Source organism: Manis javanica, chromosome 3 (assembly GCF_040802235.1).
Source record: "Manis javanica isolate MJ-LG chromosome 3, MJ_LKY, whole genome shotgun sequence".
NCBI classification, from domain to species: Eukaryota; Metazoa; Chordata; class Mammalia; order Pholidota; family Manidae; genus Manis; species Manis javanica.
In genome coordinates this window covers 119,165,745-119,193,614 of record NC_133158.1, presented here as the reverse complement: position 1 = coordinate 119,193,614, position 27,870 = coordinate 119,165,745, and the positions used below count along the sequence as shown (strand labels likewise).

Here is a 27,870-nt window from a genome sequence, read left to right as displayed (position 1 = left end):
ACAATTCAATGGGAGAAAGAACAATCTTTTCAACAAAAAGTACTGGGACAACTGGAAATCCATATGTGAAAGAATAAATTGGGACCCCCTAATTTATATCATATATAAAAATTAACTCAAAATGGATCTTAAATCTAAATGTAAGAGAAAAGTGCTAAAACTCTTAGAAGAAATGAAGGAATAAAGGTTTATGATATTAAATTAGGTGATGGGTTCCTAGACAGGATACTAAAAGAAACAACAGCAAAAAATAGATAAATTAGACTTTATCTAATTTCAAAACTGCTGTGATTTTATAAACACAAGAAAACAAAAATAAAAGTAAAGGTGAAAAAATTAAGAAAGTAAAAAGACAATCCACAGACTAGAAAATATTTGGAAATCATGTATCTAATGAGGGGCTAGTACCCAGATAATACATATTGAAAAACCATTACAACTCAATAATAAAAAGAAAAACCTGATTTTAAAATAGGAAAACATCTGAATAGACATTTCTCTAAAGAAGACTTACAAATAGCCAATAAGCACATGAAAAGATGTTCAATATCATTTGTCACTAGGGAATTATAAATAAAAAATAAAATGAGATACATTTCACATCTACTAGGATGAATATAATAGAAAAGACAGATAACAAATGTTGATAAGGATGTGGAGAAATTAGAACCCTCATACATTACTGGTGAGGATGTAAAATGATACAGATGCTTTGGAAAACAGTGTAGCAGTTCCACAAAATGTTAAATATAGGATTACCATATGATACAGTAAAAAAAAAAGAAACAAAGAAAGGAAGAAAATCCACTCCTAGTTACCTTCTCAAAAGAACAGAAAATATGTGTCCAAACAAAAATATGTACCTGAATGTTCATAGCATAATTATTCATGGTAGCCAAAAAAATGGAAACAACCCAAATGTCCATGAACTGCTAAATGGATAAACAAATATAGTGGCATATTATTCATCCATAAAAAGGAATGACAAACTAATAGATGCTACAAAATGAATTAACCTTGAAAACATTATGCTTACTGAAAGAAGATAGTGAGAAAAAACTGCTAATTTATGAGCTCTTTTATATGAAATGTTTAGAGTAGAAAAACTACGAGACAAAAAGTAGATAAGTGGTTACCTAGAGCTGGGGCTGGGGGTGTTGGGGGTCTAGAGTAAGAGAGGGTGAGGGGAATGTGAGTGAGGACTGACTGCTAATGGGTGTGGTGTTTCTTTTTGTGATAATAAAAGTACTGTAGAATTAGAGAGTGGTGATTAATGCAAGACTTTACAGATGTACTAAAACACACTGAATTTTACATTTTAAAGGGGGAACTTTGTAGTACATGAATTATATCTCAATAAAGCTTTATACTAAAATGAGGGAGGACTAATTGGTGGGAAGTCCTGGAGGACTTAAGAAAGGCTAAACCTCCATGTCAGTCGTAGACCTAACTCTGAATGGCTCTAAGACTGAGAGAAAGAAGAAAGGATGGGTATAAAGGTAGATTTACAGGTGTCAGGGGTGGGGTGGGGGTTGGAACTGAGGGGGCTTCAATTTTCTAGAAATTGAAGGTGATATTGACTACTGGAAGCAACTACTAGAAGACTACTGGAGTTGGGAATTGGGTGAGGAACTTGAAGACAAAGATGATAATTAACATTAGGTGAAGCCCTTGAGGAAAATGGAGAGGAAGCTGCTCAGGAATAAACCAAAGAAGGAACCTGGTATTTGCTAAGGCTCTCTTCACATGGCACCTGGCTTTCCGTCAGGCACAGTTTGTTCTGTTTTCCTTAATCTCCACAGGAGGCATCTCCGACACATTGATCGAACAGGCCTGCCTGTAGGGTACCCCAGGGCTGCACATGACCCCACTTTCAACATCACTGGCCAAAGTGCAGCAAGGTCAGGTACTGCAAATATTTGTGATTAGGAGGATTCTTTCCTCCAAAACTTGCCATGAGATAGTTCTGCAAAATATAAATATTGGATCAGGATTATTGACAGCAACTGAAAATTCAAACCTAGGTAACACAGCCCAGTGTACCCCATGGTCCCAGCAGTAGGGGAGGTGTCACCAACCAGACAGTGCCTGAAAGACCTTCCATACCTACGGTTGGCCAGCTGGGCCAGGCAGGGGAAATTCCCTGGTGCCCCTTGCAGCTCACTTCTGGATAAACAGAAAGCTTGGCTCCAGTCACCTCTACAGCCTAGACCACTCCTCGTCTGCTCCAGCTATGACAAATGCGCCATGGGAAGGAACATTCAAAACTGATTTTAAGCATGTTTAAGGACACTTCAGTGTCTCTAGGCCAAGTGAGTGGCCTATCACGTAGCGCAGCGGCTGAACAACTTGGCTGCCCAAGTACATCAATCCCTAAGGCCTGGAATTCATCAGTTTCCTTTTTGTGAAAAACAGCCTTCACAGATGTAATTAAATTAAGCATACTGAGATGAGGAGATTACCCAAGGTTACTGACAGGGCCCTAAATGCCATCCCAAGTGTCCTTGTAAGAGAAAGGCAAAGATGATAATGCAGACACAGAGCGCACAGGCCAAATGGAAACTGAACAGAGAGAGAGATGCAACCCCCAGGTCCCAGATTGCCAACAAGCATAGAGCGGGAAGAGGCAAGGACCAGGTTTTCCCCAGGGTCTCCAGAAGGAGTATGGCCCTACTGTCACCTTGACCCAGGATACTGGCCTCCAAAACTGTAAAAGAATGCATTTCTGTATTCTGTATTTCTAAGCCACCCAGTGTGTGGTAATTTGTTAAGGCAGCCCTAGGAAACTAATACACCTGGCAACAATGGGCTCTTTACTCCCATCAGTCATAGAGTCCAGGTTGATTTTGACCCTGTGGAAATGAACATTTGCAGGAGTCAATGGGTCTGTCATCTCAAGTCATCTGCCACCTTTCAGGAGGTGTTTCAATCTCCTTTCTAGTGATTGCTACCCCCACTTCCACCCATGGACACCACTCTTACAGGAGAAATAGTTAACTGGTTCTTATAACTGTTGATGGAAACTTATATACAAGTGTAAGAAAAAAACACAATTAGATCTAGAACAGATAGTGGGAGTCCTGATCTACCACTTTCTGTGTATCTTTGGTCTTGGGTAGTTTATTTCACCTGTACTTTACTCAACGGAAGGTGGCAGTAATAATTCCTACCCCTGTAGAACAACTTCTCATGAAAATCAAGCAAAGAAGTTAATGCCTGTGTCTTTACCTGGGCTGTCCAGGAAAAACACATGAACCAAATTTTACATGAGCTTATGTGCTGATGCTTTTTTGGTGGATTGTAATCCCCAAAGTAGCAAGAATGAGGGGAAATGGAAAGGAGGGGAGACAAGTCCAAGAAGGTGCATATCGTACTGGTCACAGCACTGCCTGGAAGGGCAGCCAGTGCTCCGTTCAGTGAGATGTTCATTGATGGGCCCTATGGAACCTTTGCGGTGTGTCTGTCAAAGGACACAGGAAGAATGAGGGTACAAGTCCTCTCCCTATACTTCTAGTCTCTGAATGGTCAAACTTCACCCCATGGAGAATGAACTCACATGGACTTCCAGGTGGCATCACCCTGCTCCTCTGCGCAGCCACTGGGGACCCGAAATCTGCCTCCTCATCTGAATCTAAAAACAGTGAGAGGAGACAAGCTCACATGGTCCTGCCTCTCAGTCCCGGGCCTGGGAGCTGCTGCAGTGGGGTTCCCATGCACCGAGTGAGGTGGAGGCCACACCAGAGCCCACGCTGGCATGAGGGCAGCAAAGGGTGCCTGAGAAGCTGGCAGGGAAGGAGCTGCAGGGCTCTCCCCTGAGCATGCTGAGGGCCTGGGGGACAGGTACAGCCAAGCAAATGGAGCGGCTCATAAACGGGGTCTGGAGCTCCATGTGGAACAGATTTGGGAAATATCAACTGCTATAGAAATATGATGTGACTTTTTATGTCATAAGGCTATTCTTATAGCCTTCCTTTAATTTAACCTTTATTGTCTTAAGAAGTTTTAAGGGAATAACCTCCCATTCTTTCAGGACCTCCAACATGTCATTCATTTGAACATCAACTTCAAGTATAGGAAGCAAATCTAATAAAAGCCTTTGGTGAGGAATTAGTTCTCATCTAGGCAATATGGCAACTGATCGTGGGGGGGCATAGCCAACTAGGATTTTACACCTGCTGTCCTTGAGTTCCCTGGGAAACAGACTCTGCGATGGGACTTTGTGAGCAGGAGGTTTATTGGGAATGTGAAGGAAGCAAGACTGGAGACAGGAGAGGATCAGACGGCAGGCTGCATTGGTGTAGGGCTGGCATGGCCCTCCAGAACCAGCCTCAACTGAGGCAAGGAGCCCAGCCTTCATAGCCCACGTTGTCTAGACACTGCGTGTGAGCTGTCCCAGGATGGGTGTTGTCTTGGGTACAGTAGCTCCCTCCCGCCTAGGCCAATTCCTGGGAAGAGATTCAGCTGTGACCACAGAAGTACTGAGTGGCAGGATGAGTGACCAGTTCTGAGGGGTCAGTGAGATGCCTCACAGCTTCTAAGATAAACACCCTGTGGCAGGGGGAACAGTGGCCTTTTCCCTCATCTTGGATCCCTTTTGTGGAATGGTTTCTTTTACAAGGAAAACCATGTCTCCTCATTTCCCATTTCAAGGTTCTCACCAGGGAATGAGAATACAGGGCTGGACACTTACAAGTTTTTCAACATCCCTGACTTTTCCTCCACCCTCACTTGCAGCCCCTGCCTCCCCCAGGAGGAGCCAATCTGGTGGAGGCTGGCAGCCTCTAAGCCACCGTGGCTGCTTGTGACCCTCAGCATAGTGACTGGTCCTCTGCCTGCTCTCTCCTCACCTCGTACCTCCTGCTGCAAGTGTTCTCTAAAGGCAGGTCTGGTCGTCCAGTCTCCTTTGGCCAGCTTCTCTGTCTGTGGCTGGGTGGGCACGTCTGGTGGCCTGTGTACCTGTGAATTGTAGGGATGGAGTTGGAGGCCCCACAGTGGCCTCACTGCCAAGCTGTCTTCTCCAGCTGTTGATCAGATGTGTATTAGGAATTACCAAGCAGGTGATAAAAATGTATTTTAATTCTCATTTGACTAGTGCCCTGTACACCTGTTTTCTACAGTTTTTATTCATTTAACAAATATTTATAGAGCATGTATTATGTGCCAAGCTTGTGCTAAGTGCTGGGAAAGTGGAGCTAACAGAATAAATAAGATTTCTGCTTTTACAAAGTTTACATTGTACTGGGCACAAATAAACAATAAATAAATTAGCAAAAAAATAAACAGGCCATGTCAGATCTTGAAAAGTGCTTTGAAGGTATAGGGTGGGATAGAATAGGGGATGAGATAGACTAGGAAGTTCCCTGTGGAGGAGCCACCCAGCTAAGACCTCTCTGTCTAGTAAGAGCCAGATATACAAAGATACAGGTTAAGTGTTTCCGGCAGAGATAGCAGCCAGTGCAAAGTCTCTGAGGAAGGAATGGGCTTGGCAGGTTTGAGTAACAAAAAGCTTAGTGAACTTGGAAGTGAACTTGTGGGCAAGAGGGAAGGGGCAGAACATGAGGTCAATAAGCAGGAGCCAGATCATGGAAGGCTATATACAGACTCCATCACAGGATTTCCTAAAATGTGTAACACATACCACCAATGCAAATGTTTGGGGTGGTATATGTGCAAATATTTTTATTGGTATAATTATCAATTTATTTTGGAGTATATCTGGAAAAATATAATTAGCCCATCAAAACCCTGGTTTCCCAGACATTATAATTCAGGTGAAACTAAATTAAAAAGTGAATCAATTTAAAGAGAATATTAAGTCAATTATAGTACAGGTGTTATGCAGATATAGCCAAAAATCTCAAAAGTGATATTTGTAGAGCTGAAGTTTAGGAAAACACTGCTTACCAATTAGAGCGAGAGGGGGCCCTAATCTCAGCCTCTAATGCGTTCCCCACATTTGCTGCTCAGAAGAGGTGGAAGGGTTACTCTGGTGCAACAGAGATGGCCCACCGCCCCTCTGATGCACCCCAGCCTCCTGCCCCCACTGCGGGAGGTTGTCTCCACAGGGCAGCCGACCAGGCAGAGGCTGAATTGCCTGGCTCACATAAGCGTAAGATGAGACTGCATGGCTGGTTCTCACCAGGGAATGAGAATACAGGGCTGAGTGTCCCTTCCAGGCTGGGCTCTCCATGCCTCTCCATGCTCCATCCCTCCATCTGTCCACAGGAGTGAGAGGGCTCCACTGCTCCAGGGATGATGGAGATCCAAGCTAGCAGGGACCTGGGAGCTGGAATCACTGTGTGAAAGGAGACCAGAGCTGGTCATAGAGGGAGAAGTGAACTGCCTTTGTGGTAGGCCACCCGCACTTCTGGTTTGTTTGTTACAGAACTTACTTAACCCCTATCTGGAATCTTACCTTTTGGAGGCACCACATCTAGAATATGGCAACTGTATGATGTGAGAGTTTTGATAACCGGAAGAAAAGAAAGGAGTTGGATGGAAGTAGAATATATGATCTTTTTTCATACACTCAGAAAACTGCCTTGCAAGAGAAGGATTTGTTCTGCTCTGAGAGGGCAGATCATAGGGAGTCACAAGGAGGCAGTTTTCATCATTATCTGGAAGATGATTCTAAACTAGGACAGGACGAACTGCCCCACACAGCCACACATGAAGTGTGTGGAGTGTCCAAGTGAAGACTGAGCGATTAAAGGAGAGCAGAACCCCAGGGGCTTCTGCACTGGCTGGAGCCATGGCCCCAGGGCCTCTGAGAGTTCCTCACCCCTCCCCTACAATCCTGAGTCTCTCTCATCTCATCTCATGCCACTTGGGAAGGGAGGGGGCAGGAAGGGCGCAGGAGAGGATTTGATGGGAAAACCCACCTGAACTGCTACCTTTCCTTGAGATCTCCCCCTAAGGCGCCTGGCCCAGGAGACCGTGATGGCCCAGGAGACTGTGATGGCCCAGGAGACTGTGATGGCCCAGGAGAACAGGCAAAGTGGGCTGGTCCACTCTGAGGACCCTGTCTTCACAGATCACAGGCCCCAAAGTTGTTTCCTCCTGAAAGAACACGAGCAGGGCCACAAGTTTACCCAGGCACATGGTGACAGATCTATACCTGCATTTGGTGACTTGCTCTAGGGGCAGAGGATCCAGGGAGAGCACGGGGAGAGAAGGAGGCAGACTTGCTGAGCCCAAGACAGGATGGTGGCCCAGCCCTGGGAGTACAGCCCTGAAAGCCAAGATCTTCTACGTGGACAAGTTGCAACTTCTGGAGACAAGAAGAGAGACTTCGGAGGAGACCTAGTCCAGGGACTACCTGGCAGAAATGCACGAAGTGGGCCTAGGGTAAAGCAAAAGGAAATGGCAAGGGCTGTAGCAAACAAAAAGCCAAAAACCAGAAAACAGAAAGCAATGAAGAAAGCCCCACATTTGCAAGCCTTTCTTTTGGGGATAAGAAGAGAGACTCAAAGAAGGGAGTGTCTTCCTGAGATCACACTGCTTTGAACGTAGGTAAGGTGGGAAAAAGGCCTCCTCTGTGCAGGGCAAGCAAGGCTCAGCCAGCAGGGGTGGGGTGTAGGGCAGGGGCGAGGCCAGCGGAGGGCAGCCACAGTAGCAGAGAGAGCCCTGGCTGGCTGGGTTCTAGGCAGTAGGGATCTTGCTCTGGCTCTGCCACCAGCTCACAAGCTTAGGCAGTAAGCATCTTGCACTTCTTTGGGCCACAAACACCACTGAGGCCGGTGGTCCTAAACATCCCTCCAACTCTGACACTTGCAGGGGATGAAAAGTAGGAGCCTCATTTCAACCTCCCTTCTCCCAGCCATCCCTCCAATCACTCTCAATCACTCTCAGGCTTCAGAGTTTAACTTCTGCACACTTCCCCTTTTGCCATTCTCTGCTTCCTACCTCACAAACCGCTTCGGTATAATCCTCCCCCTCTCTCTCTCAGAGCTCCCTGACCAGCCTCCTAACCCATTTTATCCACCCTCAACTGATCATATCATGCTTCCGCTGACAACCCTCCACAGCTCCCCACTGCCTTCTAGGATAAAACCTAGACTTAATACAGTGTATCCTGGGCCCTCAAGGAATGAGGCTTCATTTTCAGTTCTCTAGCACTGGTTCTCCAAATATTCAGGCCCCTTCATTACAAATCGCTTGCTGTTTCATTAATACATTCTGAAGTTTGCCTCTTCTGTGCTTGTGTCACTTGCCGCCTGGAGTGCCCTATCCCCATGGGGACAGTGAGGACAGTCCAGCCTGGTCTAGGTGACAAGGAAGTGCACTGTCTGTAGGAATTTAAGATGGGAACTAAATTTTGGCTTTCACATTGTACTGGTTGTTCTAAACACTGACAGTGATAAAACACTTCTCGGCACTCAGCCAACCACTTTAAGCACCACACACCTTGGAGCACCACTGGAACATGGAAGCCCCTCATTATCCTTCAAAACCCAGCCTAGGCATCACTTCGATAGTAAAGACCTTACCTGGCCCTCCACCCCAGGCCTCACTCTCACCCCAGAGGGAATGCTGTCTCCTCCAACTGCCTATTGTCCTATTTTATGTGTTACATTGCTGCCCTGGGCATATGCTACATTTCCTGTTTACAAGTCTGTTTCTCCTGGGAGACATGAATTCCTTGAAGACAGAGGCTATAAGTCTATGTCTTCCTGAAACTTAGCCCAGTGCCTGGGGTGTGACAGGGGCTCCAAGAAGGAGTAAGTGAAAGAGCAAGTTTGAGCTCTTTGAACACTGATTTAGGCAAGATGGGTTTCCAAGTCACAGCCTAAGTAAAAGTTCCCATTTATGTTTAGAATGTTGCTGCAGGTCAAGTCTTAATGCTCTGGCTGGAGCTCCTCTCCCTGCCAGGACACAACAGAAAGGTGTTTGGGTGGTATTGAAATGACTCACTGCCATGATGGCTTAACAGGATTGCCAAGGGGCTCACGTTGTTCAATGAAGCATGGTGGGAGCCCAGCAGTGCCAGCCAGATCAGGAGCCAAAGCTGGTATCTGTGTGACTTTTCCTGGTGCCTGGGGACAGAGGAAATTAAAAGTCCTCCAGCTGAGAAGAGAAAGGTTCAAAAGAAATTCAGAGTACCTCCCTCCCCTCCCTAAATTTCATCTTTCTTTCTGTGCCGATCCCAGAAGCCAACCTAGGAGGGGCTTTGGATAAAATCAGGGACAATCTCATCTTGCAGACTGGGCGGCTGAGGTCCATAGACATAAGCTCAAGGCCACACAGCTAAAAAGGGGCAGAATTGAGGACTGAGTCTGCACATTTTCATTCCCTGTCCAGCAAGGGAACATCTCCAGGAACTGGGCAAGAAATACAAAGCACAAGGAAGGGAGAGGAAGTTCACGCCTGGTTTTTATTTGTTGATTCAGTTTTCCTCTTTTTCAAATGAAGAGAAAGTAACATAACATAAAATGAACCATTTTAAAGTCTACGATTTAGTAGATTTACAATGTGGTACAGCCATCAGCTCTGTATAGTTCCAGCTAGTTTTTACCACCCCAACAGAAAACCCTGTGCCCATTAAGCAGTCACTCCCCCATTTTTCCTCCCCCTTAGACCACCAGTCCAGTCTTCTCCTGTCTCTGGATTTGCCTCTTCTGGACGTTTCCTATGAATGGACTCATGAGGACACATAGCCTTTTGTGTCTGGCTTCTCTCACTTATTAAAATGTGTCTGAGATCCACCATCATGACGTGTGTCAACACTTCATCCCTTTTTGTGGCTGAGTAGTATTCCCATGTGTGCATGTACTGCATTTGGTCTATCACACCTGGATTGAACTAAGAGTTGGTACTGGGATAATAAGTACCTCAGTTTATTAATGTGACCTTCACTCTGCTCTCTTTGAAGGCAGGCACAGAGCAAGGGCTCAGTCATGCCTACTGAACAGCATTTATCAATGCCTGCTGTAGTGAAAGCTCTGTGATACACCCAAACAGATAGTCTGGCACTGTGTGATGTGGAAAAGGACCTATACTGAGCCTAGGAAGAGATCTGGGTTCTGGTTCCAGTTCATCAGATAATCAATTGAGTGCCCTAAAACAGGTTCTTCCCCATTCCAGGCCACCGTTTCCTCCTCTCTAACACAGAATAATAATGCCTGTCCACCCATCATCTGTCAGGGTCACTGGGAGACTCAAATGAGATGAAAAGTATCCTGGAAACAATTCTTCATTATATGAATTTTTATCTCATTTAGAAAAACAAAATAAAACAAAACAAAATGCCACTAGTCATCTTCCTGTAAGGGTATGGTTATTGAGAGCAGGTGAAGAAATATTATCTATCAGAATTCCATTCATGGAGTGATATGCAGTTACTTGGGAAGATCCCTGCATGGGCACAGAAGGGGTCTGGGTATAGGGGAACTATTCAGAGGAAGACGGGGAAATCAGTTGTTTGTTTCTCAGATGAACGAAGTTGGGAAAGTGAGACAGATGGACTATAAAGAAAGTGGAAGGCTTCCCCATCTATGATGAGACTCCTCCAAACTCACACAGGCCTGGGCACAAGAGGTTTTTCTTGAAGACCAGAGAGGGAGCTGAGCTCTGCTCCTTGCACTGATGCAGGCAGAACCTGGCAGCACCCTCAGATGAGAGGGCAGGAAGCAAGGCATGCTGACAAACCCTGGGGGCACTCGTGCAAATGGGGTTGTGGATTCCAGGCTCTCACAGGCTTGGCTGTGGGGTGTGGGTCAGGTTTAATCAGGTCTCTGAGGACCTCAGCTGACATCTGGGGTGCTTGTCACTGGACAGCTGCCACCCGAAGGCTGTGCCCATGGCAGTGCCACTGATGTGGACCACGGTGTCCCTGCACCAAGAATACAGTGACTTGCAGCCCTCACCCCACAGCCACAGTACAAGAACTGAGATCTCAGCTCTGATTTGCTTTCATTGCCAAACAATTGTTCGTTCATAGGCCCTTATATGGCAGCCACAAATGAACGACCTTTTCATATACAGCAGACCCCTGGAGCAGCATCCAGCCATCTTCTGCTGTCAAAAGGACGGAACTTGTGCGGCAACACATCTCCCTCAGGGCCTAGGAAACCTCAGCTCTTCTGTTCAGTTGCCAGGTGATATGCTCTTTGCTGGCTTAGGGCCCCAAGTCAATAAGATCTGTATGAGACTTAGAAATCTTCCTTGCACAGTTAGTTTTGTGCCAGAGGGAATGCTGCCCCTTATAAGGGGGTCCATACCCTTTGGCCAAGTTATCTCCCTCTTTCAATTTGATCTGAAGGAAATCAACAAAAGCACAAAGCTAAATATCCTAAGATGGTCTTTACAAAATTATCCATAACACTAAGCAGCTGTAGACATAAAACTGAAACAATAGGTAAAAGCAAGAAATGTATTGTGAATCACCACAATGGCATTTCTGCAGCCATAAAATAAAGATGGGATCAATATGGCAAGTGCTTATACCATTAAGTAAAAACACAGACTGTGAATAGTATTTGAGAGATGATTGCAGCTACATGAAAATGTGTATTGTATACTTAAAAAAATTAAAGGGACTAAGAATAAAAATTGTTGCAAAAAATAAAGGAACTATAGATAACTTTTTCTTTAATCTTATCCTTTATACCATTATCTTAATATTTCAGTAGGTTCAAACCTGTATTCCTATCCAGCTGTTTATCCACATCTGTTTTCCCCACCCAGTTAGATCCCATACATCTGTTTCTATCAGATATTTATAGTTGTGTTGTGCTGACTTGTCTCTACCTCACTTACCGTGTAGATCCTTCTGTAAGTGAAACCCACATGATACTGGGCAAGAAGTGGCTAAACAATGGTGTTCCAGGCTGCTGTTGCTTGGGAGATATGTAATGATACTACACTGCAAGTGTCACTGTGCTTGCAAACAAAGGATCCATTTTCAGTTTGAACTCTGATCAAGAAGAGACTCTACACACCGAAGAGGCTTTAAAACCTTTCCTAGCAACCAGCATGCAGAGACCAGAGCTGCCAGGACTGATGAATCCTGATCCTCACTGAGAAAATGCAGCTCCAGCACCACCGGTGAATGAGAGAGTGCCCCTGCACGATGAATGCATAGGACAGTGTTCCTGCATGACCCGCGAGCAAGGCAGTGCTCCTCTGGGATCAGTGAGCAAAGTCAGGCTCCTGTGCCATCAGTGAGCGAGGCAGTGGTCCTGCACCATCAGTGAGCGGCTCAGCTGTTAGTGACACTGCCAGTCGCAGGGTGAGCAAGCACAGACTGAGATTTCTCTGTTATCAGTAAGTAAAGGCCCAGAACCAGTAATGGACATTTCAGTCTACTTCAGACCATAAGGAACCAGAGAAAAATGGCTCAGAGAAGAGGATGCTAACCCCACAGGGACTCTCCCAGCCTAGTCACCTGGATACCAAATTCCTCCCTAGATCCTTCCTTATTTGCACCCGTGCTCATGGTACAGTATTTGTATGATTCATTTTCTGTGGATCATGCAGGGGATGGTATTTAAATCTCATTCTGGGGAGTGTGCTCTGGTGCCCTCAGCATATCATCACACATGAGGGATCTCTACAGACCCTGGTGAGGGTGAAGCTACCTGCCATCTGGAAGCAGGTCAGCATCCCGAGCACACAAACCTGTAAGAGCGACTGCCCCTAGAGAACTGTTTGAACAGGCTTGCATCTTTCTAGTGAGCTAGGCCTACTGGATGAGGAAAGGCCTTGATCCTCATATCCATACAAACTTCACAAAGAAGGATACACAAGAAAAGGGCAACGTGGGCTGCTTTGGGAGACGACACAGTATAATGGGAGAAAGAGGAAGAGGAAGGCCTGTACTGCCTTTCTTTAATACTTTTCTATTTTTTTTAACTACTCATTTCTAAATCAAAGAAATGAGTGGGTAATGAATAAATGATCAAGTATAATTAAACAAAATGAAAAGCTACAAAGATTTGCCAATGACATTTTTCTGAACTGGAGATGACTGAGGCCAGCAGACAGTTTAAATGGTGGCAATAAAAATTAAAGAGGCCCCAGACTCCTGCTTCACAAAATAGGACTCCAGTCATCATCTGAGTTTGTTATTTGAAATTCACTCTTTAGAGTTAAGATAATATCTCACCACAAACTGTTCACATATGCCCTTGAAAGGGAAGAAATAAATTCATTTTCATCTAATAGAAATTCAAAAGGAACCCTGCCTATCAGAGGAACCCTGCCTATCAGCAGAACCCTGCCTATTATTGGCTGCGTCATCCCCCAAAGCAGCCCATGTTGCCCTTTACTTGTGTATCCTTCTTCTCTTCCATGACTGGAACTGTATCTCTATGGCCCCAAGGTCAGTTTCTGCACTGTGAAAGAAGGAAAAGCTGTGGGGAAGCAAGATCTGTTCTGAGATGCACAGCATCAGTGCCTCCAGGCTGGCATGCATGGCCATGAGGCAGGAAGCAGGTGCGAGGATCAAGTTCAAGCTCTTCATGATCCTGCTGCAAAGCCTGCCCGCCGAGCAGGGCAGTGGGCCACAGCCAGCCTGACTGCCGGCCCACGGCCAGAAGTCAAGAGAGCTCATTGCTATGGGCCAACAAGGAGTTATTCCTGCTCTCCTCTCAGCAGGGACCATGCCTCCTCCTCAGTGTGATGGATGGCATGATAGGGACAGGCCTCAGAGGAAGGGAAGGAAACAATAGAGGGGGACTCAGGCAGTGGGTCACCACCCACTATTAGTGGCGAGACAGGCTCAGGTGTGAGCAGTGGATACCTGCCTGGGGATGGGCTCTCTGAGATGACATGGCATCACTGTGTCTTTGCCTTGCAACCCTGGGTGCTTTTCAATAACCTCTTCCCAAAAAAGGACTGAAGGTTAGTTTGCTTAGCCCCATCTGAACAGAAAGACTTTGTGCAGAAATTATCTCTATGCAAAAAGAGCAGTGAACCAAAGTGGCCAGTCCTCATCCTCTCCTGGTTGTTCAAAGAGCTGGAAACCCTGGGAGCTAGTTGGCATCTGGAGATCTAGGCCGCCAGACCCTGGGAAGGGGCCTCTGATGCACCCAAAGCTGTGAGTGGGGCAGAAGTACTGTCCTGACTTCAGTGAAATGAGTAAAGGAGGCCTCTCCATCCAATTCTTCCTGTACCTGCTGCCAGACTCTGCCTAAACCACAGAACTGCTCACATTTCTCTGACTCTCTAAAGCCTTCAGTGGCTCCTGCCTGGCCGTCACTTGAATCTCCTCTTCTCTGCGGCATTCAGGGCTTCCAAAATCTGGCACTAACATACTTCCCAGCCATAGCTCCCTCCTCCCAGCTTACACACCTGGCATGCCCATCTCTCCCCAGGTACCAAGCAAGCCCCAGCTCTCCCACCATCCAGGCTTGCTCTGAAGAGACCCCACCCCAGAAATCATTTCCCTGCTTCCCAAGCTCTCAAATGCCACTTTTTGAACCCCTGTCTTTTCTTTACTCCAAATGTCATCTCTTTGACAAGACCTTCTCTTGTTCACTGCTCTATACAACTGGTCAGGAGGAATTTGTCTTGCATCTCAACTCCAAGAGTGTTTTCTTCAGGCTCCTAACTTTCTCCTTCTCATTTTGTTCATTGGGTGCTTCTAATAACTTTGCCCCAGACAGCACCCTCAGGGTGGTCCCTAATGGCTGATACAGAGGGCTCCACCTACAGATGCTGGAGGGACTGACCTGAGGGCCACACTCATGGTCACTGGGAGTGCCCAGGAGAGCTGAGGTCTGCCAGGCTTGCTTGAGAGGCAGAGCTGGGCTGGCCGACCCGTTTTCTCATAGCTCCAGGGTTTCATGTATCTGTGAGTCTATGAATAGGCAAAGCAATAGGCTACACTAAGCATCTTTTCTGCTCCTACCCCCAGTCTCAGGTCCAGGGAGATCCCACAGGAATCTCTGCTTTAAATCACTCACGGCTCATGGTGCACTGTGGAGAGGCGCTCCCTCCAGGAGCTGACTAATGCTGACAGTGGGCGGCTGTGTTTTTCCTCTGCACCCTTGTCAGTCTCTCCAGCCCCCTGGCCTGCCTGGCACAGGTAAGGAGTCTGAAGAGAGTGGCACATCTCCCAGGAGGGCTCCAGTGGCTCCTGACCTCCCTCAGGGAAGTGCAAAAGGCCCAGCAAGAGGCTTCCTCCCTCCTACTGTCTCAGGTCCTGCCCTTCTGCAGGGGACAGAGACCAGCCCCAGGAGTTCTGTGGTCACAGGAGGAGACAGGGTGCAGGGAGGGAGGGCAGGCAGACAGTAGTCACTTCACTCATGCCCACTTTGGGTCAGGGGAAGAAAAGAGAATTTGACTTGAGCCTGTTTTCTGGGCAATTCGGCATCAAACAGCAATGAGACCTGGGAGATTGCCAAGTCTTCGTTTTGTTTTGTTTTTTTCCTTTCCTCCAATCAACCCAGGGAACTGGGGAGTGGGGGGGCCTGAGTGGGTGGGGACTGCAGGCCCTCTGGGGCTGAGAGGGAATGCTGAGCCTGCAGAAGTGACCCATTGAGAGCTCAGCTCCTGCTTGCAGCAGAGGGGCGGGTGGCACCCCCAGCCTACCACAAGGGCGGCTCTGTCCTGTGGGCACAGGGCTCCATCCCAGCCCCACTGGCTGGGAGAGAACAACATTTCCTTATAAGGCCCCAACCGCCTTGCCAAGGCTGGACGCTCTGAGAGACTGTAGCTTTCCGTTCTGCTTACCCGGCTCCAGTGCAGGCCTTGAATGTAGCCCTTGTTGTCAGGCCCCTCCTCTCCTCCACAGCCCCCACCCCACCCACTTCCATTCCCTGCCAGAGCCAGGCCCACTGAGCAGGATAAACAGCCTGGAGGCCCAGCCCATGCAGGGCTTGCCTCTGTTCAGGCCTGCTGGAGGCAGCACAGGGTAGCAGAAAAAGCCACAGGACACAGGGTTCAGAGGCCCTGTGCTTACATCACCTGCGCAGTGGCTTCAGCGAAAGTCCTGACTTCTGTGAGATTGTTTCCTCATCTGAAAAATGGAGATCTGATTGCCACTGGGTCCAAATTCTTTGCATGGCATTCAAAGCCCTTCCCATCTGGCCACCGCAAGGTAGGTTTCCCCAGCTCCTCCCCTCTCCCCATTGTGCACTGAACTTTCTCAGGCTGTCTGACTGCACTGAATAAAAGCCCAGGGAACTTAACGTGCAGGGCCCCACCCTAAGCCTGCCTTCCCTCCTTCCCCAGGAAAAATGAATTGTTTCTTTCAACCTTTGTTTGCTCCTCTCTCAGAGCCTTTCTGTTTGGCAATTGCCTTTTCTCTTCTTAGAAGATGAATTCCTTGAGGCCCACATGGTCTCCTCCTCCTCTTTATAGTCCTGAGCTCCACCATTGAACTAGCACTTAGTGTAGGTGCTTCATTAAAGATCTTGTGGAGATGTCTGAATTCACAGCATTGGGCAAGCTCAAAAGAGACAACTGGGGTACAAATACTTTATAAACTGTAAAGTACTGTGCACTCGTGAAGGTTGACAAGTGTGTTATGCTGCCCTCCCATCCCAAATTCTACTCTTTGTTATGCCATCATAACCCCCTTCCCTGTCTGCAAGTTCAGTATCCTGAATTCCACCCTCACTGCAACCTCTCAGGTGATTAACATTTATCACTGACAGTCCACTGGTCCTTAAAACACCAGTATTGGGGGCTACCAGGGCCTTTGGAAATTACCCAGTCATTTCCACATTGACATCTTCCACACAGATGTCACATCACCATATAAGTGGACTAAATGAAGGGTTTCTGAATTTTCAGTCCCTCCTCTTTTACCATTTATATATGCTAGGTTCCCACAGCACCCTCAGAAAAAAGAATCTGATAGGTTTACAAGTTAGAAACACATTAATTGATCCAATTTCAACATTAGACATTTTGAGAAACTGAGCTACCTGAAAGAAAAGCGGCCTTCTTAACATCACACACATCACACATGTCACACCCAGAACCGGGCCATACCTGGGGTCTCTGACTCTTACCCACCAACATCCTTGCCCTGGCATAGCTGCTTGCTTAGGGCAGACTGATGAGGGAAGAAGATGCATATCTTGTCAAGCTGAGTTCCTGGGGGGCCTGGGCTATGTCAAGTTCCAAATAAAAGAATTTCAGTCTCTAGCAGAATGAATCTTCCTGAAATGGGGATTCTACAAATGATTGGGCCAGTGATTTGCAAGCACAGCACAGTTAAGAATTGAAGTGGGACCATTCTCCATGATCCAAACAACAATTTTAAAGAGAAAAATCTTATCTCAGGATGAAATACCCTGTTTTCCATCTACATGCTCATTTTCTCAGAGGGGATGTTTGTAGAATGAAGTCCACAGCTGATCACGAACCACATTCTAACACTATTTGCCAGAGAGACAAATTCAGGATATAAGATAGGTCTACCTTGAGCTCCATCCAAGAAGATTTGGTTACCTGAATACCAGAAAGACCTTATTATAATGAGGTTTCCCTTCAAAGTCGCCCATGGGTAAAGCCTTCAGGACCACATAGAGAAGAAGGAACAGTGGCCAGGAGATGGGAGCTTGGGCTCTGCTTCCAAGGCCAGCACTTACTGTGAAACCTAGAGCAAGTCACTATCTTTGCAGGTCTTCACTTTCTCAACTACCAGATGAAAATAATGATGCCTCCAGGATCATTTCCAAAGGCAGTAAGAATTAGATCAGTTAAGATTATGGATATGAAAATGCTTTATGAATGATAACAACAACAAAAATACTGTGTGCCAAAATAAGGATTATTTATTAATAGTTCTCCCCATGGGGTTCTTCTTATGGGTACAGAAGAGGAAAAAATCTTCCTTTCCAGGATCCTGTAGTGTTTTACTCCATTCTCCAGCTTCCTGGTGGCCACTGGCAGCCACACTATTGCTGATCACTTTCCAGGAAATCAAGAGAGGGGTGGGGCTGCTCCTGCTAAGGAGTTGCTGCAAGAAGCTGGAGAACAGACAAAGGGAGCCATTCTCTCACCCTCAATTCTCCTCCCCCTTCTCCCCAGGTACCAAGAGAAGGGGTTTGCTAAATTCAGGCTCTGGGCAAATGCTGGGTGAATTTGGGAAGTCATTTCTCTTCTCTGAGTCTCCATTTCCCAATGAGTACAATAAAGAGGTAGAATAGAATGATATGTAGGTTTAGTAGTAACAGTGCAATTTATGGCCAAAAAAGAGACACTTTTGAAAGTGGAAAAAGTATTATTATTACACCAGGATGACTATGGCAAATAGAACTTTCCCAGGCAAACTGGGTGTATGGATATTTTATTAAGTCCTGCTTCAACTTGGGAAAACAAAATGACCTGAGTAAAAGAAATTTCAGCTCCCTCTGTGTCATCTTGGCCACACTGAAATTTTGATGGGTTCTACAGGTTGTTTTTACATTGTTCTCAGTCACCAAAGGCAAGCTCAGTATTAAGTCACATACATAAAAAAGCCTGCATATCATAAAGCATCTCTACATCCTCTATCTCCATGTACCAGCCCTGTGAGGCAAGCATGTGAAGGTGGGAATCCCATTTTAGAGTTTTCTAAAAGCTCTAGAGAAAGTCAAGGACTTGATCAAGGTCATGGAGCAAAAGGAAGCAGAGCCATGTCCTAGACTCTTAGTCCTGTGTTTGTTCCATTGAGCCAGGTTAGTACGGGGGGCACTTAATTTGCAAACGTAGACTGACTTTAGGCTGGTCATCTTCCACCCAAAAAGTTCCTTCTCTTACCATAGAGTGATACTCAGAGCATAGAAACTTTTTTAGACCCCTTAAAGCTTGAGGCTGACCAGGGTCTTAAGAATCAGCTCAATTTACAGGTGAGGAAACCAAAATCCCAAGAAAATGAGTTACCCAAGGTTACCCATCAAGACCCACATCCAAGCAGAATTTAGATCTCCAAACTCCTCCTTTAGCACTCCTCCAGTGTTAACTAAACACAAACACAGTTAGGAAAGAAAGATAACTTATATCCCTTCACCACCTTTCAAAGACTCATGAATTACCTTTGGATTTTTCTAATGTTGAGGACCCTCAAGTTATTACTTCCTGTCTTTAGCTTGGAGAAGGGAGAGCTGAGAATATTGAAAGTCCACAGCAACAGCCACTTCTCATTTCTTTTCCCTGTACTTCCAGAAGAGATCAAATTAAATGAAGTTTCCTCAAGGCAGAGCTTCCATAAATCAAAATGCTTACCAGATTCCTAATGGTAAAACCAAAGATACCTTACCATGCACAGACCAGCACATGGAAAATGAGTATGTGAGCATCCAAACACAATGTGTAGATAGGCTTGAATGGGGGGCTGGTGGAATTCTTTTCTGTCTATTAGCCTCATAGGAGTCACTGCCAAGGAGAGGGTTTGGTCATCCATCTTGCTGGCAGACACTTCCTGCCCTTTGCCCTGTGCCCCTTTTCCTTTCTGCTGATTAGCACAAGTAATCATTAGTGCCAGCTGAATGAGGCAAGTGGGCCAGTCATCTTGTCCAGCACAATCAGTGGTGTGGAGTTACATCAGAGACATTAGCCAAATTGCCTAATTGGCTGATTCCTCATAAATTAACACAGCTTTGGCAAACTTGACTCAATGCCTGATCATTTATTGCCTAGCTTATTACCTGTGCTAAGATCATCACTATATATATTTCTGTAAGGAACTATAACGACAAGGCAAAATAATGGCTCCAAGAAATACATTGATGTCACTTGAGCCAAACGTTCCTGAAGATGGAGGAAAACTTTCCAGAAGGTGTATATGGCCCTGACTTGTTTCTAATACTAAGGATCAACAACGCCACTTGTGCTTCTGAGCTGAGGCTTCAGACCCAGGGTACTGCTTCTGTTGGTCTTCCATTTACGTGGCTGGAGTTCACTTGTGTGTTTCTACTTGTGTGCTACCCTCTCTCTCTTCTCATACAGAAAGTTCTTATTCAGTGGAAAACCCATCCCATGCATTATGTATGAGGCAGATTCTTCCCACATAGCCAAAAGGCAAACATATGTCTGGGCCTGGGCCACTGTGAAGGTGGATGTGAGACCGAAGTGCGTCTTCCAATTCCTCACCATGACTTTTTCTGTCTTCAGGGAAGGCAATGCTGCATCTCATTGGGTTTACTTAGTTGATAGAATATGAGTCTTTTAGCTGACTATCCTGCCCATATGTGGAGAGAGCTGGAGAGAAGGAAACCTATGATATGATCCAATTCCCTGGCAATAGCCAAGCCTAAAGCAAGACTATGCACAGGTTGTTCTGTTACTGAGCTAATAAATCCCTTCTTTGGTTTGAACTAGTTTGAGTCAGGTTTCTGTAGAAATCCTCCACAGAACCTTTGAGTAGCAGAGCTAAAAGGACTTCTAATGTGTTCAAGTCCATTTTATGTAGAAGAGCAACTGAATCTGCTTGAGGTTCCTCAAAGAAGTTAGAGGACTAGAAGCCAGATCTCTGACTTAGTCTAAAATGTCCCTCAAAAGTCACTTAATTCAATCCTCAAGTTGAATCCAATGTCAGTTCTACAGTGTGAAACACAGAAAAAAATAGTTTAGATTCAAACATCATTCTTTTCAAGAGCCTTAGGAATGTCATGGCTCTGAGCCTCCCCAAAGCATTCTTATCATATATCCATGTCATCCTTTCATTTTTCATAGCACTTTTATTGCTATTATAATTCCAGAATAAAATGCCCAGCTTCAAATCCCATCTACTGTTTGCCTACAAATTGTATGAATGTGGACAGATTAGTTATAGTATTTTGCATCAGTTTCTTCATCTATGAAATGGAGGTGATAAAAATAGTGTTCATTTCATAGAACTATTCTAAATATTGACCATCCCTGTAAGGAATTCACCCTAGTGACTGGCATATATCACTCAATAATTTTGACTGTTACTATTAGTTTGTGATTCTTGAAACAACACTAAGAGACAAGACTTATAGATAAGAAAGTCCAGGACCAGCAAAGATCAAGGACATGCCTGGGTGCCACAGAAGTTAGAAGAACTGAAACCCAGTCTCTGCTTACATGACTCTCACTTTAAATTTCATTTCATAACCATTTGGTCATTTCAGATAGTGGTCATTCATTCAAACATTCAGTGATTCTTCTATCATTATTTCATGTGCTCATTAATTCAGAAGATATTTCTTGAGAACCATACATCTTTTCTAGCCCTAGAATCCGTCATTTAGAGATCTGGGTCCTGGTCCCAGTTCCTCACTAATTCACTATTGAGGCCAATGGCAAGTGACTTCTCTTTGGGTTCCAGTATCTGTTCAAGAGGTTGGGCAAGATGTTTCCAAGGCCATTTTTCATAGAAAACTCCTACTTGCTGTCCTCAGTACTCCCTGCTTAAAGGATACAAAGATGCAGTCATGGAACTTGTCCAAAGGAGCCACAACCAACTGGGAAAAATAAACATGATTGATGAGCTCTTGCTTTACATTGCTGGAGTGTAACATATGCCATTTAAACAATGTTTCCTACTCAAATAAATTCGAGGTGGTTCCCATACACCAGGGTTGACAGGAAAGCTGATTTCTGACATATTCTCAGTGGGGGGCCCTCCTCTCCTCCAAATGGACAACCATGTACGAGACCTTCAAATAGAGTTGCACACCAGTGGGCTGCAGGCCCAGTGAAACCTGTGCATTTTTTTTTTTTTGGCCCACTGTCCTTTTTTAAAAAAAATAGTTAAGTCAACTTTTAACAGCTAGGAAATTTTTTGTAAATACCTAGATTTCTGACTTCTCTTGAAAAATCATAAGATCTAGTAACACTGGACTGAAATCTTTATAATGGTAACTGACATCTTAGAGCTTTACACTTTTAGAGGGGATGGATCTCTCCCTAATAAGAAGGTAAAGTTTGGATTCGTCTTGGGGAAGAGGGCATGACTTCAGGGAAAATGACTACCACAACTTTTCTTTCATGCAAATTTTAAAATGCTTATGGGGGAGAGTGCGAGAGGAACTGAATGTTTTATAATACTCTGAATATATTTATTTCAGATTGAGTTCTGAAATTTAAGTTCTGGACTTAATTAGGTTTTAATTTTCACCTAGACAGGACCCAGCATGCTTTGATAATTCATTGGGTGAAATGTTTCTAGACCTAGAAAAATGACTTATAAATGTTATCTTCCTTTCCCCAAAGGGCATTTGAGCTGGTGATTCTAAATCTTACTGTGATGTATTGGTAACCTGGCTTTCAGAAGAAAAAAATCCAGATTTGCAGACTTTGCCAAATTCCATATGTAACTGCTCCCATCAGAATCAAATGCAAAGCCGGTTTAACAACATTTCTAAAATGTTAACAATTGGCTCTTGTGAGCCCATACAAGCAGACTCAAAATGCCAGGTCTCTCTAATTCCAGAATGTGGGAATGTAAAAATTTTGTTGTTTTCCTCTCACTCTAAACTGCTTACAGGAGAAAGAAGAAATATAAAATGTAAGTCATGCCTACCTTCAGGGGAATTTTAATCTAGTTCAGGAGATAAAGCTAACACTGAAATAATCAGAGGGCCTCTCAAGAAGAATCAGTGCTTGAACGTCCAATAAAAATATCAAAATCACTATATCCACAATAAGTTTCTTGGATTTCCTCCCAACGCCATTTTAGAGTCCCCCATCTCCCCATCTCTGTAAATAACCTTCCGCCTAGTTCTCAAGCAAAAGAGGAGTAACCCTTGATTCCTTCCTATTTCTCAACTCCCTTGTCCAATCTAGAAAGAGTCTTACGGATCCATTTCCAAAGTGAATCTTAAACCACCCACTTCCCTTCATCCCACGGCAGTGGTCCTAGTCCAGCCCTTCTCTCACCCATTCCCCCTCCAGGTCTCTAAACTTTCTCAGATGTTCCTCACCATTGACTTCCACCAGTTATTTCTTCTCTCCATCCCTAAGCACTTTACATGGTTAGCTCCTTCTCAGGCTTCAGATACCTATTTAAATGTCACCTCCTTATAGAAATCTTCTCTGTCTATCCTAAAGTAACTCTCCTTGCCTGACGAGTAATTCCCCATCCCATCAACTTATTAATTATCACATTATGTTTACTTGTTTATGGCTTGCCCCTCCCCCCACAGACAAAATGTAAATTCCATAAGGGTAAAAACTCTTTTTATGCCTTGTTTTTCTCTATGTCTTTAGCCTGGCACAGTGCTTAACACATAGTAGGCATTAAATAAATATTTGTTAAAGTGAATGAATGAATAAGCAAATGAATGAAACAGGTGAGTTGAAGACACTTCAAACTTTGACATTTCAAAGTTCCCTTTGGCTTTAACATTTTAGGAGTCTGTGGCTTTAAGGGTGTAATTTTGTACCTTCTGATATGGGTCCAGCTCTTTAAGTAGAGCAGAATTCAGTGGGGAGGCAGATGAATGAAGGCACCAGCAGTCAGCAGTAGTCAGGGGTGACTCCCTGGAGGAAGTGGTAAATTCAAACAGATTTTTCCAGCCTTTATAATTACTTAGGCAAAAGGCATCTGTCACCTTACAAAATGTTTCATCCTAATCTTCATTTCAATTGCCAGCTACTCAACTTCATTTCAAATATGATTGTGTTTATAAAAACTTGATGGGCACACTTTTCAGGAACATCTTACTTTTCAACTGCCGTGTCCTTAAATGTCCATGTGGAGGGGGTTGGGGGGAGTGGGGGTATGCATTGATTACTGGGTTTAATTTGACACAGATAAAGGATGTGCAGAATGTGCCTAGAGGTTAGACTCGACCCCTTTGGCTGCCTTGATATCTGAAGGAAGGATCTGTTCCACACCTCAGAAAAGACCCACTTAGGACAGGAAGTGAGTCATCTGTGTTCCACAGAGGACATGTCACAGGTTGGACTACACTAAATGTGAAACAGATTAAACTGGAACGAAATCATGACATATTTGTTCCCTCCCACACTGTGGGACATTTCATAACCCCTTGGTACTTTACCCTAAAACTTTCTGGAGAGGTCTTCAGAATCACCTTTCTTACCCTCTAGTTCTATGAAGGGGGAAACTGAGACCCAGACAAGAGTGGTGTCTTGTCCCAGTTTACCCAGCATATTTAGAGCAGAGCCAGCATCCTTAAATGTTCTGTAGGAACATATACATACAAGGTGAGTCTTTAAAGAAAAGAACTGTTTTGTTCTTTTGCCCAATTTTAATTAGTAACTTAATGAACTCTTTATTGATATTTCATAATTAAAAAATAAAATTTTAGCACTAAACTCTAGTTATTTTGGGGTCCTAGGACACCCCAAAGGAATCCAGGTTAAAATAACAGAAGAGGCCCTCCTCTCTCTGAGGTCGCCTGCACTTTCTAAGTGTGGAACCTTTTAATCTTAAACTTTTTCTCTCCAAATCTATCAGGGCGCCTCTCTTTGCTGAAGTGGCTGTACTTCTTCTCTCTTTAAGTAACTTTAAATAAAACTTACTCTGCTTCAAAAAAATAAAATAAAATAAAGGAAGAAATCTTCATGTAATGAAATATTAGACAATGTACAAATTCATAACCAAAGGTAAGTGTTATTTTACCTATCAGGAAAGAACCATACCATTTTAAAAACAACAAAAAGCCAATTCTTCTCATTTTAATCTCTGTAGTTAAGATTTAGAAATGATCTCTTGAGGTTTTCAGCAATTTAAATTTGTTTGAGATGTGAAGGCCATGGAAGGATACAAGCCAATCTGCTATATTGTTACATAGGAAGTATTGGAAAAGCTGTATCTTAAAAAAAGAGAGAGGAGTTTGTGTGAGTTTTTTCATCTGTCAAATGATCAGTTAGAGTTAAGAGAGTAACAGTGTTTCAAGACACATATATTTAAACATCAGCAAACAGGCAAACAGGAGTCATTTTTTCAATGTCTTTATATCTGGTCTGAAAAGATGCAACCAGGCCTTCTCAAACTAGTTCCCCTGTTCATGCTCCTGGATCCATCCTTCTCCTCAGCCCCTGCAGGCTTCTGGGTCAGAGCGCTGAGCCTGCAGTCAGGACCACTCTGCAGAGACCACCATGAACCAGCCTGGGAAACAGATCAGTGCTTCTGAAACTTGGGGTGTCTAGGAATCATCTGAAATGCCGTTCCTGGGCCCACTTCCAGAGCATCTAATCTCATAAATTAGGAGGATGGGTCCTAAGAATCAGCATTTGAACCAGGACTCCTATTGACCCTGATACAATTCAATGGTGGAACAAACATACCCAAACCCTGCCAGCTGTGGACAACTCTTCCTCCTCTCTCTGAGCCTCGATTTCCCATGTGTGGAGTGAGGACAGTGGATAAGGGTCATCTCTAAGTTCTCTTCCAGGCAATGGAGCTCTTATGACTTGGAACGGGCTGGGCTCCTGCCTCGCTCTGGGTCACCTCAGTAGCCTACACAGGCCCTGTGCTTATAACAGCATTGAACCCAGTTGCAGGTGCTCATCCCCACAGAGCTCACTGTGAACTGTGGACGGGTTCGTGGGCTCCCTCTCAGTTGCACCCGCTGCACGCCATCCATGATGTGTTTCTCTGCCTTGCTCTCTTCCTCACGATTGCAGGTCCTCAGATGGTGCCTCCCACCCACCACCTGTCCTTAGGCCAGAATGTCTGGGAATTAATTGCTTCGTACTCTAGACCTCTTCCTGCCTTGGATCTAGAGCCCATCACACCTACCCCTTCGAGTCCACTACACAGAAAGATACTCCAGATTAATCACATTGAACTACACAGGAAACACTAAACCAGAAAAAAGAGTGAGTTCCTTAAAGATAAGGGATGCTAGGCAAAGAAGATGTTCTTTTTTCCTTCCTGAAGATAGTCCGAAGATTACATAAAGCAATCACAACGTTTTTCTTTAGCATTTGTACTCACAATTGGAGAGCCTGCGGCTGCAGCTTGGCCTGAGAAAGAGCTTGTTCCCAGCCTCTGGCTCCCCTAGGTGCTTCTGGCTCCTTCCAATGCTCTGCAGCTGTGACATGCACTGGCTCTGGCTGCTCCTACTTCTAATTAGAAGCTTTTCCCCACTAGGCTCAGGTGTGCCCACCAGGCCCTGCCTAAGGTCAAAAACTTCCACACTTGCCTCAATTGCTTCCATGTCTTGACTCCAGAGTCAAGCATTTGAAACCCTCTTAAGCCTTTCATTTTAAGCTCCTGGAAGTTATTCAACTTTGTTTCTTCATCTTCCTCTAATACTTATACTCCTATTATCCCCTATCAGGTGTAGCTGCTAGGGCTATTGACCAGCTAACTACTTACATGACAGGAAGAGAGGATCCCAGGGGGAAAAACACCAGGTACCAAAGACTCTCAATTTCTCCAAGAGCAGCTGGAAGGCCCATTGGCTGGGGCCTCTTGTAGGGCAGGGATGCTCATCGACCGAAGTAGCACATTCAAGTTTATTCAGCATTTATTGGCTGAGGGTATACACTTAGCCCTCCAATCCCAGCTGGAACTACTTATGATATGACATGTTACAAGAAAAAAGATTTCATAGAAATTATGGTTAAAATGAATCAGCATTGTTAAATGGGGTATGCCAGCAATTAACTTCCCTTCTCATTCTTCATGAGGCAGAGCAACTGGTTAACAAGAGATACGCAGTGTTCCCAAACTGAACTGACATAATTTCAGATAAAGACAAAAAATTTGACACATTCATAGCTTCTATGGCTTGAAAATTAGTAAATGGACGATTTCTGGTAGGCTTTTTGAAACACTGAAAATACTTTGAAGACACACTTTGCTGGTTTTGCCACAGCACCAATTCCCCCTGCTTCTGGGCACAGTGCCCTGGCTTTCCCATCAGGTACACTCCCCCCAGTGCAGTGCCTAGACATCCCCCAGCTCCAGAGATGGGTTTAGACCAAAGTCAACTGGAGTCTATTTCCCCTTTGGCTACAATGGCTGTTAACTGACAGTGACCTTCGAAAGATAAGCCCAACACTTGTTTGAAAACATCAGGGAAGCAATTGTTTTTCATCTTCCCTGGGGTTGCTACCAGCCACATTGACACCATGAGGGGCACCTAAGCACAGAATTAACACAGAAGGAAGAAGAGATGAGAGATGGCGAGCCGAAGTGACAACAGCCCAGAGCCGTGGTTGTCAAACCAGGGAGCCAGCTCTGCCCCCAGTAATACTCTTTTTTTGCTATAGCCAATTTTGGTTGGGCTTTTGCCACTTGCAATCAAATAATTCTACATAACCCCCCCCAACCCCACCCCCCGCACCAGCTCAAATTTGTTATTACTTAAACAGATTTCTGAGCTCTGAGGGTCCCTGACTGGAATCTTTAATCAAGCACCAAGGACATCATAGATATGTGTTTGTAACACCTGCACAATCTAAATCCATATCTAATTCAAATCTCAGTCTCAAATTCCTTAGATCACTGATTCATATTTATTGAGCACCTGCCATGTACAAATTCTCCTGGGATCTGTGGGAAGCCGGATGACTGCCAGCCCCGCCATTCATACTGACTGGTAAGAGCTAAGAGGAGGAAAGGGGAGGGACAGGATCTTCTGGTTGGGAATCTGGGAAGCTTCATAGAAGAATTAGTTCACTGAAGAGAGGCCTTGAAAGAACTGAGTCAAGATGATATGGACTTGAACCCATGTTCTGCCTCCTGCCCCAATATTCAGCTTAAACCCAACAAGGGTCAATGCTAATGCAGGGTCAGGCCCTGAAGGAGCAGGGCTGCTGCTATTGATCCCCCAAGCCCTGCAAATGGATTTGGGGGGCCTCAGGTGGGAATGGGGGCTCAGGCCACCCAGAGTACATTGGAGGAATCATAAGACAAGGGCTACATGCCTGTGAATTCACCTCAGAAAATCCAGGAAATTATAAAACAGTAGGATATCTCAGAATCACAAAATGTCAAAGCTAGTAGGGACCTTGGGAATTAATCAGTCTGCTCAATGACAGATA

General features: G+C 44.9%; 2 long non-coding RNA genes across 4 annotated transcripts in view; one reads left to right on the top strand and one right to left on the bottom strand.

The window, feature by feature from the left end:
- Positions 1-4,710: 4,710 nt before the first annotated feature.
- On the bottom strand, positions 4,711-16,013 carry LOC118973506 (uncharacterized). Its single transcript, XR_005062881.2, has 4 exons — positions 15,910-16,013; positions 6,882-7,059; positions 6,140-6,295; positions 4,711-4,956 (listed from the first exon to the last, which is right to left on the bottom strand). It is a non-coding gene; the product is annotated as an uncharacterized lncRNA (long non-coding RNA).
- Positions 15,758-27,870, top strand: part of LOC108392314 (uncharacterized) — a 29,855-nt gene continuing 17,742 nt past the window's right edge. For all 3 annotated transcript variants that reach the window (XR_012129309.1, XR_005062878.2, XR_012129310.1), the window contains exons 1-2: positions 15,758-16,042; positions 27,328-27,425. This is a non-coding gene — a long non-coding RNA (uncharacterized lncRNA). The remainder of the gene's footprint in view (positions 16,043-27,327; positions 27,426-27,870) is intronic.